This window comes from Heterocephalus glaber, unplaced genomic scaffold, assembly GCF_053883595.1.
Source record: "Heterocephalus glaber isolate CG9 unplaced genomic scaffold, H.glaber_assembly_v1.0 deba00001429, whole genome shotgun sequence".
In the NCBI taxonomy this organism is placed as follows: domain Eukaryota; kingdom Metazoa; phylum Chordata; class Mammalia; order Rodentia; family Bathyergidae; genus Heterocephalus; species Heterocephalus glaber.
This window is the reverse complement of record NW_028258294.1, coordinates 20,564,464-20,581,805: the sequence shown is the minus strand read 5'-3', so window position 1 is coordinate 20,581,805 and position 17,342 is coordinate 20,564,464.

Below are 17,342 nucleotides of genomic sequence, written 5' to 3'. Positions count from 1 at the left end.
GCTCAAAATGTGTAATAGATAATGTGAAACAGGAAGCACAGGTCGGAAGGGGAAGGGGAAGTGGAAGGGAGAGGTGAAAGAAAAGAAGGGAAAGGAAAAAATATGAGAAAATGGAAACAAAGTCTTTGTAAATAGGGAAGGATGGAGGGGTTGAATGGAGGCCAGGGGAATGGGAAGAAATAAGAAACAAGATATATCATATAAAGGTACAAATTTCCAATGATGAATGTCATCATATTTTATACTTAAATGTACCAATAAACTTAATACAAAATACTATGTTGAAATAAGGGAAAATCGTCTTTTCAGATATCTAAACATGTGGTTTTCACTAATTATTCAGTTAAAAAGAAATTGCTAAATTTGCAATTACATTTTGAGTTTCTCATCATCATTTGATTTTCATTTTTACCCTAAATGATTTGTAATATTTTGACAACTCTAATTTATCGAAAGCTTCATATCTAGTCCTTTATATTTTATATTTCTAAGATGGAGAACATTCAGACACATACACTGCTCTAACTCAGCTCTTCCAGAAAACAAGAGAAGTGTAACCATAGTTACAGCTTAGTACACTAAAGGCTCAGTACATTGAAACAAAAGGGACAGTAAGGTCAGGCATCCTATTCTTTTTTTTTTTTTTTTTTTTTGGTACCGGGGATTGAACCTGGGACCTTGTGTTTGTAAGGCAGGCACCAGAACCACTGAACTAAATCCCTGGCCCTCATCTGTTACATTCTTCACATTCTTCTTTGCTTCTATAAAATATGCAGAATAAGGTGTGACTGCCTGAAGATTTCTTTTTTGCCATTTCTCTCCCTAGGAACAAAAAGATACGCAGGGATTAAAAACCTGGTTTTTGTGCAGTCAGCTCATTAGGAGACTATGTTGAGTGAAGTTAAAAACTCTCTTTTAATCTGAAGCTTCTGCTAGAACTAGAATAAGATATATGTTTAGATAACAGTAGAAAAACTTTGCTCTTATGTGTAAGAGCACATTTTTGCTCTGCTACTGTCATCGGCTGAAATCTCCCCCTCCCTAAAAATTTTTCTCATGTTTAAGCCCTGACCTGCAGTATCTCAGATTTTAACTATATTTGGAGAATATTAAAATAAGTGGTCAAAATGAGGTCATTAGTGTGAACTTTAATATAAAATAATTAATCCCCTTATAAGAAAAGGAAATTTAGACACAGACATGTATGGAAAGATTAATTTTAGCTCATGATTTTAGTCCAAAGACAGCTGGCTCAAAGGCAGAAATCAGAAATGGCATAATGACTCCAAGGCATCAATGCCATGGAGAGGCTCTTAATCCATGATATGCTTTTAATCCGTGGTAACCAGGAAGCAAAGAGAGAAATTAGAAGCAGAGGAGGGAGACAGACCCCTGCAGGTCACACCCACATTTAGCTACTGAACTCATCAACTGAGAAATCCACTGATTAGTATAATGCGTCCATGACCCAATCACCTTTCAACCACATGAGAATTCTATGGGACACTGTAGATCTAAATTATAGATCATACAAACTGATACACTATGTTGCAGAATACTGCTTAAATTATAGGCTCTGGAGCCAGAGTACCTGTGATTTTTCACTTGACTCCATAATTAAACATCATGCAAGGTACAAGATTGAATTTCTCAAAATAAATAAGTACCTTATAGAGGTGAGTTAGAACCCAGGCATTCAGACACCAGAGCCAATCAAAGTAACTCCTTTGGCATATGGATTCCTAATACATTTCCACTCCACTAAGTTCCTACAAGTGTGTAAGATGCATTTACCCGGACACAATCTTTGTTTTATGTGTCTAATTCTGTAATCTTATAACAGAACAATTTGTAATAATTTCACAATAATAATTGTATTTCTCAGCTATCTATATGAATTTACAAGTTAATGGTATCAATCTCTTAACTAGGGATTTAATGAGTTATGTTTCTTACTAGGAAACACTTTAGGTAATATCTCATTATTAAGAAATCATCTATTATTTTCTGGAAAATGCTGCCATTCCCCTCACAGGTCATGTTTTCTACTTTCCTCCTTGGCATCTAATAAAGAAAATCTTGCTTTTTTTGGAGTTGCACCATGGAACTAAAATCCTCCCCCCTCATAGGTTTATAATTCTAATGACTTTCATAGCTTTCATTTAATACTGTGAAAGTATTAATTCTCATTATAGTTGCTCTGGGCTCTTCAGTGTCATTCAAATGGAATAGAGGTAGGCCCCATGGGCTGAATCAATTTTAATTCTATCTTCTTTAATTTGTCTGCTGCACCTCTGAAAGTTGGTCTAGAAAAAAAATACCAGCAGGTTTCTACCTTCAATCCCCTCTGGCACATTAACTATACAGATGTTGGCTCCACTATTGTGTTTTCTGTGACCAATATTCTGCTTTTCGGAATCTCTACAACTTTTCCCTTGTGATTCATCTTCCAAACTGCCTTCAAATGCTTTTCAATTACCAACTGTATGCTTGAATTTCCCAGCTGAATTTTAAGAGGCTAAGTTGAAGACCTGTGTCTCTGTGAAGCTGATGAGTACTTCTCTCTAGCAGGAAAAATCTGGGGTCAGTTGAATGATAATGTGAGTATGATTCATTCAGAGGTTTGTAGTGGACACTAATGCCAGAGAAAAATGCCTTCTGTGTTCCTGACATTTATTTCTGCATCTACTGGCTGCTGACTACTCACAGATGAGTTCCTCCGCTAAAACTGCTCTTAGTCAATGGAGAGTCCTTCACTGAAAATTTCCACCATTTTCTCAGCAGCAGCCTATATCCCATAGTAGGTTAATGAGGCTATAGCTTTAGCCATTTTCTTTATTCTGGTACAACTCTAAAAAGCCTTTTGGTGCCATAGGCCTATGTGAGACTGACTGAGGTATCTACGAAAACTGGACTGTGGTTCAGCTTCTCCTTTCACCCAATTTTTATTTCCTCAGTCCTTTACAGGGATCATTCTTCAATATACTCACTGATAGATATCCTACCTGCAAATCACCAGGTCAAAATCTGCTTCCAGGGAGCATGCCCAGGACAATGTTGAAATAAACCCCTATAGGCCTTTAATTCTGGAAGGCCTCGCTAACAATTTTTCTTTTCAACTAAACTATTCAAACAATTGCTTTCCTTGTCTAAATTTCATCCCCTCTACCTTCTAAGAGGCAAACTAAATGTTAATTCAAGTTTAAAAAACAAGTAGCACACCAGTCTCCCTCCGTCCCTCTCTCTCCGTCTCTCTCCTTCTTTTCCTTCCTCCCTCTCTCTCCTTTTATCTCCCGCTCTCCTGCCCTTTCATACATACACAATTTTCTCTCCCTTGTAAGACAGACCATTAAAGGAAACTGAGACATTGTTAGTTACAATATTTGTGGTGAATATCCCTTTAGAATATACTTCCTTCTCTCCTTCCATTAGGTTCTAAAGTCTATGGGGTTAATTATTTCACATGATTTCCAAATCCCAGAAATGTATTAGACACATGGATACTTTGGTATGAATAAATGAGTGATCTAAAACATTTAACTTTCAACAAGCTGAAAATAGCAATTATAGCCCCACCTCAAAGAGCTGTAAAATAGACACTAATATTTCATGCATAAATTATTATACTTGTATAATAATTTATATACTCTATGTATAATTTATATTTTAAATTATGACTATTTTATTAAAGAATATTAATATGATTCCCTCTTCAATGCATAATGTAGGGCCTACCTTTGGTGTTACATTTTGGAACCATGATGATGCTTGATGGCTTTAGTTCACCCATACTTGTCTCCTCAGTAGCTATCTCCTGATAAGTTTGCATAAACTTTTCTTATACATTTATATTCTTTAAAGATAAACATAACCCAAATCACTATTCTTCAGTTGAGTGTGAAATAATTAACCCTGCCTTTGTTGAAGTACTCAAACCTGTTTTTCCTCGCATATTAATTCAACCAATTATCATGAAACTCATCTGCAAGCTCCTTCCCTATCCCTTACCAGCAAACGTAATTGCATCTTTACATGCTTCCTTTGTAGGCTCCTTTACAAGGAAGCCAAGCTATAAGGTGTGTGATACTCTTGATTCACCAAAAGAATCCTGCCTACAGCAAACACCACATGGGCAGATGACAGGAAGAGAACTTCTGGTCACAGCGAGACCACATTCACATGCGAGATTGTCCTGTATATCTCCAATAATATTTTCAAGTTTGATCTTTCCAATTCCTCCCAAATCTATTTCCTTATTAATTTTGTCAACTTGAAGGTGATATGTGAGTTGTTCCCCTTCTGTTGTCACCAAGTTGGTTTTATTTGTCAGACATTTTAGATAAACTTTCGGTTTTGTCACTTCTACTTACAAGTAGCCCTGCCACAGGTCATTCATTCCTTCTCCCTTGTAAAGTCAAAACAACCACTACTACACAATTCTTGCTAAAGTGGGTCATTTAACAAAACTTCCTACATATTTATTGTGATGAGCCATAATACCATTTGATGATTTTATACATTGATAAAGTAATTTAGAATGACTACTTTTAGGTCATAGTGAGACTTAGGAATGAGAATCCTTAAGATTATGTATACCATAGTTGATAGTAAGTGTAAAACTAGTCAGCTGGTGAGAAAAAAAACAAGAATCTTAAGCTTGGACAAAGTCCACAAGTAAATGATATTACCACCACTGATTTTGTAAGAGTTTTTTTTCTAACAAACATGAATGAAACACATACACTTGCTACTACATTTACATACAACACACAAATTTCTTGGAAGCCATGGATGATTTTTAGTTTTAGTTGGCAGTCAACTAAAATCATGAAGAATTTTTCTCACACATTTCTGTCAAGATTGCTTTCAAATATTGGTTGTTATGCAGCATAGTAGCTATTTCTCTCAGCTTTTTTATCTGAAAAATTTATAAGGACAAATTTTTGTCTTTATGAAAGTTGTTGATGAAAATGCTAGAGAGAAAAATGCTTAAAAATAATCCTACATGATCATTCTATCATCTGACTCTATTCTCATCCAAGTCTGAAATACTTGATTTTTCTGCAATCTGGCCAATCTTTCTCCAAGTAGTAAACTAATACATCGAGGGATATTTTAATACTTTTTCTGAAATTCAAATGAGACTTATCTCTGCCCTCCCTCTGCCTGTCAAGATAGATAAGATGCATTCTGATTAGAAAGGCCAATGGATTTGTCTTTCCATATTAACTCTGCATCTATGCTGATTTCTAATCACAGCTGCTTATCTTTTAAGGATTTGCAACTCATTCAGTTTTACAAATAATACAGGAGCATTTTCTATGTATTATGCTAGCCAGTTGGGCAGATATCTACTCTAAAATCCTATACATGCTAGGCTCACTCTCTAATTCACATTATGTTACTGAGTTTTCTAGAATATGATATAAAATCTCACTCATTTATTTCTGACATTAATTTTGTGGAATATTGAAATCACATTTAATGATCCTGTAATGATCAGTTCTACTCTGGAACTATTTTGTATGACACTTCAAAAACTATCAAGGATGACATTGATATAATTTCTAGGTATGTCAGTACACTAACATGCATTTTAACTGTAAGGGAGGCCCTAAATGCCCTACAATAATTCTTATTGCTTGCTCTTGGATTTTCCCAGTACAACTCTTAGGCTTCATGATTTGCTAGAACAAATCATAGGATTTAGACTTATAAGCACAGTTATACATTACATCAGTGAAATGATGCAGATTAAAACCAGCAAAAAATGAAAGGCACATGGAATGAAGACTAGAAAAAAACAGGCACAAGGTGTCCATTGCCAGTATAATCACATAGAGATATACTCAATTCTTAAGGTAGTGATATGTGACAACACAGGAAAAATTGTGCCAGCTAGGGAAGCTAAGCAGAGCCTTGGCATTCAGGGTGTTTATTGGGGGACAGTCATGTAGGCATAACTAATAATTATCCAAACTAACCATTAACCACTAACAAAGCAAAGCAAAAAAATTGGCAGTCACCATAAATTTTAAAGATAAACATAAAGGATCAAATTAGTACAGTGCAGTCCAAATTTTAAGCATTTAAAAATACTCTTACCAGGCAAAATGTTATATGGAGCATGGTAGTTTTGAGTAACCTAGGCTTGTTGAGTTAACCCTTTCCTGCCCAGCCCTATGTCTTAAATTCTACCTTAGCCATATATTTTTCTAATTTGAAAGACATTTTCTCTTTTTATTATATGAAAGCACAGTTTATATAGAGTAGTTCTGCATTCTTTCTCTGATTTAAGATTATATATTTCGACCATTTCTTACTGAAATATGTCAACTAAATTATTTTTAATTTAAAATTCAGATTTTAATTTTACAGTGAAACAACACACTCAATATGTGTTATATCTGTCTCTTCTATTAGTTAGCTTTTCTGTCACTGAAACACAATATCCAACACAGAAGTTAAAGAAGAGGTTTAATTTGGATTATGGCTTCAAGTCTATAATCAACTAGTTCCAAGGTTGAAACAACATGAGAAGGGTGTGGTGGAGCATAATTTTCAAATTAAACCATATTTAATCTCCAAATAAACAAAATAATAAATAATTATACCAAACTTAATACAACTATCTTGAATATAACCTAACTAAATAATCCTTGTTGAGACCAGAGTCTCAACAGTTCCAGCATTTTTTAACAGTCTGACTAAAAGTCAGTTCAAGGAAAATTAATAGTGAAACTCTGTAAAAATAAAAAATAAATTGCACAATCCCAATGTACAGTGGTACAGGTTAAACACTGCCATTACAAAAGGAAGGGATAGGAAATAAAAAAGAATCAGATCAAAGCAAGACTGAAACCCAGTAAGCCAAATGCTAAGTCCCATAGTTTTATGTGTGGTACCTGAGGCAAATGATAAGACATGAGTTCTAGAGGGTGGAAGTTTGCAGCCTACATGATCTCTCCTGTGGGGTAGTTTCATCCATGGGACACAGTTTTCTTTCCAGATTTTCCACATCCCTAGTTACTGGCATCTCCATCTTCCTGTGGACCTCACTGCACTTTTGGCTTCACTGTGCCAGCATCCCATGCTGTCCCATCAGAGACTCCTTTTGTAGTCTCCTTTGAATCTGGGTTGAAGTCTCTGTGTCTCTACAGACACTTTCATTCTGCATGCTGATAAAACTAGAACCATGTGGATGATGCCAAGGTCTGCTGTCAGCAGGACCAGTTACTGAGCCTTTTTGCACCGTGGCTGCAGTAGCAGCCTCTGAGTGTTTAGAAGGATGAGCATGGTAAAATGAATTTTAAGAAACCATGTCTCTATGTGACCCTTCTTGAGCAGAAGCCCATGGGACTTTTACCTCCAACTAAATGTTTAAAGTTGTTCACCATTGAGCATGTGATGGGTGGGGTCTTGATTTCTGAGATGCACACAAGGCATCTTTCTTCTTGCTCTGTTCTTTTTTTCCCCCTTAATTGTGTTAATCTTATCAGTAGCCAGAACATATTATGGTTTCTTTTGGGCTAAAATTTAAGTTTTTTCTCCTGCCCTGGTTATAACTATAAATCTGGATAAAAATTGCTGTTAATACCTATGCTACAGCCTGAATGCTCAGTTATCTTGAAATTTCCTCTGAAAGGAAAATCAGTCCACCACCCTTAGTCTCCCCAAAATTCTCAAGACATGATAAAAATGTAGACAAACAGAGTGTAATACACATGGCCTCTAGTCCAATTGTCAATGTAGAATTTATTTCCAACTGACACCACCTGAGCTTGTCCTTTGCTGTCTGCTTTCCTGTCAGCATTCTGGTCTTCTCACTTCCAACCAAAATTACTCATGATTATAGCATTCTAAGGCTTCCCTAGCATGCATCTCCAACCCTTTTCAAACTTTTCTCACAAACTAGGTCCAATGACTTCTAAACTGCATGGTCATGTACAGTCACAAAACATTAATTTTCAGTACCAATTTTCTGTATTACCTTTCCTGTTGCTGGGACACAGCCAACACCCACAACTTGAAAGAAAAGATATTTTATTTGGCTTTTGATTTCAGGACATTCAGTCCATGGTCAATTGGCAGAAGGCCATCATGGAGCAAAGATGCTTAGTTCATTGCAAGCAAGAAGCAAAGCAGAGGAAAAATACCAGAGAGAAAGAAGTTAAAGACCATATATAGTACCAACCATCATACCTTCATTTCTCACCAAAAGACATTTGGAAGTGTGCACTATAAATCCCTAGAAAGCAGACCACAGGAGAAGAGCACCAGAGAAAAATGAACCAAGGATCAGTTATAGTCACCAAGGTCACACCTCCATGACCCACCCAGATGTACCAGAAGTGTGCTTTACTAACTTCCCAGACATCAGCTACATCAATCAAGTTGACCAACAAGAATAAGCATTGCAAACCTTATGCACAGGTCAATTAAATTTTTCAGTATTGGAGGTGATGCCCAGTTTGGCAGAACTGAATGGGTGAAGTTGTAATTTTGAGAGCCACTACAGCAGTTTCTGCGGAAATTATTGAACTGATCTAGATGATCTGCTAATATTGGATGTGAGCCTCTTGAAATAAATATTGTTTTCTCATCTTTGGCACAGTTTGGCACTGTAAAAGAAATGTAGATATCCTAAAAAGCAAATTTGATATCTAAGTGATTTTTCCCTAGTAGTGGCAATTGAATCCAGAGTCATTGTGCTGAGCTACATTTCCAGCACCCTTAAACCTTTTATTGTGACAGGGTCTCACTAAGCCACTAAATTGGCTAGTTTGGACTTGATTTTAGGATTCTTCCAATTTAAAATCTAGAACTTGTAATCAACGAGTGCTCTTATTATTGGAATCACAAGATTATGACACTATGCTTGGCTTCTCCAAGTGATTTTTAAATGATTTATTTCAGATAGTCATTAAACTATAGGGATAGAATCTGGATTACTATCTGTTTTCATGAATAAAACTTTATTGGGACACAGGTACTGCCATTTATTTTTGTATTATCTTTTGGTGCTCTTGAGCTGCAATAATAGACTTCCTTATTTGTAACAGAGATGGTATGGCCCACAATGCTTAAATATTTGATATCTGTCACATTATAGAAAAAGTTTGCCAAGTCCTGACTTATTATGTTGTCAGGAAACTCATTTTTATTGAACCTAGCCTTGATATTTATTACTAGTTGTTTTTATTCCCTTTATAATGGCATATTTCCATATGAAGAACTTAGAGACAGAACAGGCAGTACATTCTAAAATAAGCAAGATTTCTTTGTTTGGATGCATTTGTGTTATTTTCATGATGTACTAATTGATAATGATACATCTTAAGCAATTATTTTTTAAAAATAGGAATTTTTAAACTAGGAATTTTTTCTTTCAGGACAGTAGAAATAGAGATTACTCTAAATAATAACAACAATAATTTTATGATAACTTACCTAAGGTTACATGGTAACATGTTGATTTAACTATAGAAAGTCTCTCTATAGTTTAGGCTCCCATCTATGACAAAATATGCTTCTTTCTATAGGATAATCATTTATTTAACAATCCATTTCCAAAACTTCTCAACAATATGTATTAGACAATTTTTATTCTTGAAATTGGCTCTTTAATCTTTAAATATAATTAAAATTCTATAAAATATCGTTAAAGATGATTAGCCTTACTACAAAAAATAGATGTAGATAAATGCATTGCAGGATACATGTACAATTAGTTCTACTATCACATTTGTTTTAAAAATACAAGCTGGTACTGGATAAAGAAAATGTGGTTATTAATATAAAATGGAGTACTACTCAGCCATAAAAAAGAAAAATTAGAGACATTTATAGTTAAATCGATGCACATAGAGGTGATACTCTTAAGAGAAATAAATGGGACACACATGTGTAAATACTAAATAGTTTCTCTAGTGTGAGAAACTGAAAGTGTAAATAAGGACTAAAATGTATAATAGGTCATGTGAAATAGGAAGAAAAGGGGCAAAGGGAAAGGGGAAATGGGAAGGGGTAGGGGAAAGGAAAGAAGGGAATGGAATTAATATGAGAAAATGAGAAAATGGAAACAAAGTCTTTGTAAATAGGGAGGGATGGAGGTGTTGAAGTGAGGGCAGGGGAATGGGGAAAAATAAGAACCAAGAGAGATTATATAAAGGTGCAAATTTCCAATGATGAATGTCTTTATATTGTATACCTAAAATGTACCAATAAAATTAATTAATAAAATACAAGCTGGTTCTGATGCAACTTATCTATTAGGAAACAAGCTAAGAACAATGAAAATTTTGTTTTTTCTTATGTATAATTTCACTTCCTAAAAATTTTGTGTGAATACAGAAAATTGTACTCAACTAAAAGAATACCCACTTAAAAATGAAACTATATGTATTGAGAAGGATAACATGACATATATTTTGAAAGAAATGGGATAATTATGTAACAGTTGTCAAGCAATAGGAATATAAAGGAATCTCCATTGGGGACCATCATAAAGAATATTCTGAAAACAAAAGAAACATTGACGATTGAAACAACTTGCACTAGGTCACTGCAAAGTCAGTGAAAACAAGTCCTAAACAGAAGTAATTGGAGTTTCTGATCATATTTATTAAAGAATAAACAGTAAAAACATTAACTACCTTTTCTCATATCAAACCATAAAGTACTATCTATAAACATATCTTAATCAGAAATTTATAAATGCTTCAGGAGACGTTTTTAAGGCTATTAGTGAGCAGATTACTGATTTTTTAAAAAAATTTATTTTATTGCTATATTTTAGGCATACAATATAATGACAGTCATCACTGGAAATTTGCACCATAACACAATCTCTTGGTTCTTATTTTTCCCCCTTCCTCTGCTCTCCCTTCAACCTGAATATCCCTCCCTATTTACAAAGACCTTATTTCCTTTTTTAAATTTTCTCATATTAATTCCATTCCCTTCTTTCCTTTCCCATGCCCCTTCCCACTTCTCATTCCCCTTTGCCCCTTTTCTTCATATTTCACATTATTATACCTTTTAGTACTTAGTTACACTTTCAATTTCTCACATTAGAGCAACTATTCAGTATTTGCACATATGTGTCCTATTTATTTCACTTAAGAGTATCACCTCAATGTGCATCCATTTAGCAACAAATATCTCTTAATTTCTCACATTTTATGGCTGAGTACTACTCCATTTTATAAAAAAACCAAATTTTCTTTATCCAGTCTCCAGTTGATGGCCATTTGGGCTGTTTCCAAGTTTTAGCTATCACAAACTGTGCTGCTATGAACATGGGTGCACATATATCACTGGTATGATTCTTTATTTTTTCTTAAATTCTTTTATTGGTACATTTTAGGTATACAACACATTTACATTTCTCATTGGGAACTTGTACCTTTACATGATGCATCTTGGTTCTTATTTTTTCCCCGTTCTTAGCCCTCCCTTCACCCCCTCCACCCTTCCCTATTTACAAAGACTTGATTTCCATTTTTTCCATTTCTCATCATTTTTCCTTTCCCTTCTTTCCTTTCCCCTTCCCATCCCAATACCCCTACACCTTTGGACCTCTTCTTCTATTTTGCATTATCGATTATTCATTCTAATCATTGGTACATTTTAGGTATACAATATAATGACATTCATCATTGGAAATTTACACCTTTGTATAATCTCTCTTGGCTCTTATTTTTCACCTTTGCCCAGCCCTCCCTTCAACCCCTCCATTCCTCCCCATTTACAAAGATTTTGTTCCTATTTTTCCATTTTCTCATATTAATCCCATTCCTTTCCCCTACCCCTCCCACTTCATTCCCCTTTGCCCCTTTTCTTCCTATTTCACATGACCTATTATACATTTTAGTCCTTATTTACACTTTCAGTTTCTCACACCAGAGAAACTATTTGGAATTTATACATGTGTGTCCTATTTATTTCACTTAAGAGTATTGCCTCAATGTGCATCCACTTAGCTATAAATGTCTCTAATTTCTCATTTTTTATGGCTGAGTAGTATTCCATTTTATTAAAAAAAAACACACATTTTCTTTATCCAGTCTCCAGTTGATGGGCATTTGGGCTGTTTCCAAGTTTTAGGTATCACAAGCTGTGCTGCTATAAACATGGGTGCACATATATCACTGTGGTATGATTCTTTTAATTCTTTGGGGAAGATCCCCAGCAGTGCAATAGCAGGGTCAAATGGGACTTGCAGTCCTAGTTCTTTGAGGTATCTCCATACTGATTTCCACAGTGGTTGCACCAGTCTACACTCCCACCAGCAGTGGAGCAGGGTTCCTCTTTCCCCACAGTCCTGCCAGTATTTGTTATTGGTTGATTTCATGATAGCAGCCATTCTTACTGGAGTGAGGTAGAATCTCAGCATTGTTTTCATTTGCATCTCTGGAATGACCAGTGATGTTGAACATTTTTTCATGTATTTATTTGTTATTTCTACTTCTTTCTCTGAGAAATGTCTGTTCATCTCAGATGCCCATTTTCAGGTAGGGTCTTTAAATTTGGGATGTCTCATCTTTTTAAGTTCTTTACAGATTTGAGATAGTAGACCTATGTCTGAGGAAAAGCATGTGAAGATTATTTCCCACATTGTGGGTTGTCTCTTCACATTGCTGGTGGTTTCTCTTGCTGTGCAAAAGCATTTTAATAAGAAGAAATCCCACTTGTTGATAGTTAGCGCTAGTTCATGGGCAACTGAGGTTTTCTTCATAAAAACTTTTCCTACACTGATGTCTTCAAGAGTTCTACCTAACCTTTTTTCTAACTGATTCAGCACTTTTATTTTAATATTTACATCTTTAATCCATTTCTATTTTAGTTTAGTGCATGGTGAGAGATATAAGTCTAATTTTAATCTTTGGGAAGTTGAAGCCCAATTTTTCCAGCACCATTTATTAAAGAGGCTATCTTTCTTCCATTGAGGGTGTTTGGCTTCTTTATTGAAGATGGGATAGCTGAGTGTGTCTTGTGTTGTTTCTGCATCTTCTAATCTGTTCCCCTGGTTCTCAGGTCTGTTTCTTTGCCAGTACCATGCTGTTTTTATCACAGTACCTTTGTAGTATAGTTGCAGGTTGGGGATTGTGATACCCCCTGCCATGTCTCTGTTACCTAGAATTGCTTTTGCTATTCTGGGTCTCTTCTCATTCCAAATGAATTTTTGGATTGTTTACTCAAGGTCCATGAAGTATGCTGCTGGGATCTCCATTGGAATTGCATTGAATCTATCTAGCAGTTTTGGAAGTATGGCCATTTTCACTATATTTATCCTTCCTACCCAAGAGTAGGGGATGTCTGTCCATTTTCTGATACCATCTTCAATGTTTCTTTTCAGAGTGCTATAGTTTTCAGAGAAGAGGTCTTTGATTTCTTTTGTTAGGTTGATTCCTAGGTATTTCAGTTTTTTGGATGCTATTGTGAAAGGAATTATTTGCCCTATTTCTCTCTCAGTGAGTTTGTCATTCATGTACAGGAAAGCTATTGATGTTTGTGTGTTGACCTTGTAACCAGCTACTTGAATGAATTTGCTTATTATGTCTAGAAGACTTTTGGTAGAGTTCTTGGGGTCTTCTGTATACAGTATCATGTCATCTGCAAATAATGACAATTTGACTTCTTCATTTCCTATCTTTGTTCCTTTTATTTCTTTCTCTTGTCTAATTGCCGTGGCTGTTTCCAAAACTAGATTGAACAACAGTGGGGATAGTGGATATCCTTGTCTTGTTCCTGACTTTAGTGTGAAGGATTTCAGTTTTTGACCAGTTAGTATGATACTGGCTGTTGGTTTTTCATAGATGGCTTTTGTCAGATTGAGGTAGAGATCATCTATTCCATTTTTTTGTAGGGTTTTTATCATAAATGCATGTTGGATTTTGTCAAATGCTTTTTCTGCATCTATCGAGATAATCATATGTTTTTGTCCTTGGCTCTACTGATCTAGTGTGTTACATTGATTGATTTGCATATGTTGAACCATCCCTGCATCCCTGGGATGAATCCCACTTGGTCAGTGTGTATGATCTTCTTGATGATCTTCTGCATTCTATTTGCCAATACCTTATTAAAGCTTTTTGCATCTATGTTCATTAGTGAGATTGGCTTATAGTTCCCTTTTTTGGTTGGGTCTTTCTCTGCTTTGGCGATCAAGGTAATGCTTGCTTCCAGGAATGAATTTGGGAGTATTGCTTCCCTTTCAATTTCATTTTACACTTTAAACAGTAGTGGCAGTAGTTCCTTTCTAAATGTCCTGTAGAATTCAGCAGTGAATCCATCAGGACCTGGGCTTTTCTTAGTTGGTAAGTTGTTAATTATGTTTTCAATTTCATTGGTTGATATTGGGTTGTTTAAAATTTTTAGGTCTTCTTCATTCAACTTTGTTAATTCATACATATCTTGGAATCTGTCCATTTCTTCTGTGTTTTCCATCCTAGTGGCAATTACTGATTTTTATACATCACTAAACCTTCCAAAGTCTTCAGCTGTCGAGAAGAGCCATGAGTGAAAATTAGAAAGTAGCAAAATTATAAATTTACAATGCTGAAACAGAAATTAATTAAAAATTATGTATCATATCAAACTTTCAGTTGTGATGAAATATGTATCTATTACGCACAAATGCTTTAAAAGTCTTCCATGCCAGAGACAAAAAATATGCTCTAAGTTCTAAAATAACACAAGATTACAAATTTGTTTACTATTTTACCACGTCAAAATAACCTACAATCTTCAGTATGTCTTATGTCTACTTATACAAACATCAGTTCTGCACTTTTCCTTAAAAAGTACAATATTTATTATACTATATATTTTTCTGATGCATTTGGGTGTGTAAAACCGAGCTCCCGTTTTATTGTTATTACCTCTTCTTTGTATGTGTCACTGATTATTTTATTGAGAGTTTTCCCCCTAACAGTCCTGTTTTATTGTATAATTTTACATAGTAGAATGACTTTTAGGAATACATGTATGTGTTGTAACATAAGTAGATATAACAGAAGAAAACATTTAGCAGAGATACAAAGATGGAATAAGTTAAGTGATTTTTTCATGCAACCAAAGGCAAGGTGATTAATTGCAACACATGAAGCATTTTAAATGGATTCTGAAAATTGTAAACAAACAAACAAACAGATAGAGCTACTTTTCTCATCTCTTTATAACCAAATAATCACTTCTTTGCTTTCTGAAAGTTTCTTAATTTTTTAAAGTACTTATTAATTAATTTTCCTATCTAGCACTTGGAAAAGACAACCATCTTCAAACTCTCAGAGTAGGCAAGGTGCTAAAATTTGAGTACATCCCCAATGTTTATGTGCTCAATACTTGATTCTATCCAGGTCTGGTGCTGCATACCTATAATGCCAGCATTCTGGGTGCTTGAAGCAGGAAGACCACTAGCTCAAACCCAGCCTGGACAACAACTTAGTGATGTAGTGAGACACTGTGTCAAAACAAAAAATAAAGGGCTGAGGGGGCCAGGGATTTAGCTCAGTGGTTTCTCTGCCTGCCTCGCAAGTGCAAGGTCCCCAGTTCGATTCCTGAAACCAACCAAACAAAAACAAACAAAAAATAAATTAAATTTGGAAGAGAAAAACTAAAAAAACTAAAAAAAAATAATAATAAATAAATAAAAACAAAGGGCTGGGGATTTAGCTCAGTGGTGCTGCCACCTGCCTTGCAAGTGCAAGATCCTGAGTTCAATCCCTGGCACCAAAAAAAAAAATAAATAAATAAAAATAATATAAAATAATAAAAAAATAAAAATATGGCCAAGGACATAGCTCAGTGTAAAGATCCTGAGTTCAAACACACAAACAAAAAGCTTAAATCCTGAGTGTGGAAGCATTGAGATCTTTAAGAAATGATTAGGGTATGAAAATTCCATCCTTATGAATGGATTAATGCTGTTAATGTAGGGATAGGTTCCTTATAAAAGAATGGGTTAAGCCATCCACATGCTTTGCCTAAGGATACCTTCTGAAATGTTTTTAGGTACAAAAGAAGATCTGTACTCAATGCTGGCCCCTCAGTTTTGAATTTCTCAGCCTCTAGAACCAGAGCTCAGATCTGTTATAATCATTTGTGGGATTCTGGATAGCCTCATAAAACAGACTAATACACAAGCAGAAGAGACTGACTACTATGTAGTCTAAGTTCTGTCCCAGATTTGTGTAAGAAGGTCCCAAGTTTGATCCCCAGTACCAAAAATAAACAAAAAAAACCTACTTTAATCAATCTTGTACTGGAAAACACTCCAAAATTATTTAAAAGTTTCATTTGTGTTTGTATTATCACTAAATAAGATTCAACTATTAAATAAAATAAACTGTGATGTGGATGACAAAAGATTGAGTTCAACATTTGAAATTTAAACACATTTTTTTCTCCACAGTAAATTTTAGAAGTGGTAAATAAGCCTTTTGGTTTATTTTATTTTGTTTTAAAGAAATTTGCTGTAATATTTAATAATTCACAGCATTTTAGATAGGAAGAATTTTGATCATATAGGCAACCATTTAATTCCCAAGATTAAGATTGAGGCCCAGGGAGATTATAAATTACCAAAGGCAACATTGTTATAGAATGTAGCTAAAGTGGCAATGCTAATATTATCCTAAATTATGGTTGCTGACATCTGAATATCTGGTAGTACAAAAAGGACTTTAAGAAAAGGAGTCGTGCTGCATGCCTGTAATTCTAGCACTTGGGAGGCTGAGGAAGGAGGATCACTGAGAGTTTGAGGCCAGTCTAGGCTACATAGTTAGGTCAAGGACAGCCTGAATTACACAGAAAGACCCTGTCTGAAATCTAGCACCCTCACAAAAAATGCAGAAAGGGAAAATGTATACTGATCCTACCTTAGTATATTTCTGCTCTTAATGACTATCAACTATCAGTAAATTGAGCATATGTTATTGGCTATTAATATGAATAGTGTCAACTTTCTGCAAGATTATAAGTTCTGAGCATAAAAGCTATAGAACCTGGTTTGAAACACAAGCATGATGTTAAATTATGACTGAATAAAAGGAGAGAACTCCATAAAATTCAACTTCTTAGATATATGTTGTTGTCGTCTGCAAGCCCACTCACAGACCTAGGTTCAGGAGCCCAGACCAGGAGGGTAAGGCGCAGAGTCACCAGCTGACTCCCGGGAGGTTTCAGGAATGCTTCTACTTTGTTGAGGAACTACACAAGCTTATATAGTGAAATAAAAGGGCAATTACATAGGAGGGGTTATAACAGCTTTAGCCTTGGCATAATTTGATTGGATGGAAAGGGATATAATTATACACAATGGAGAACATATGACATCC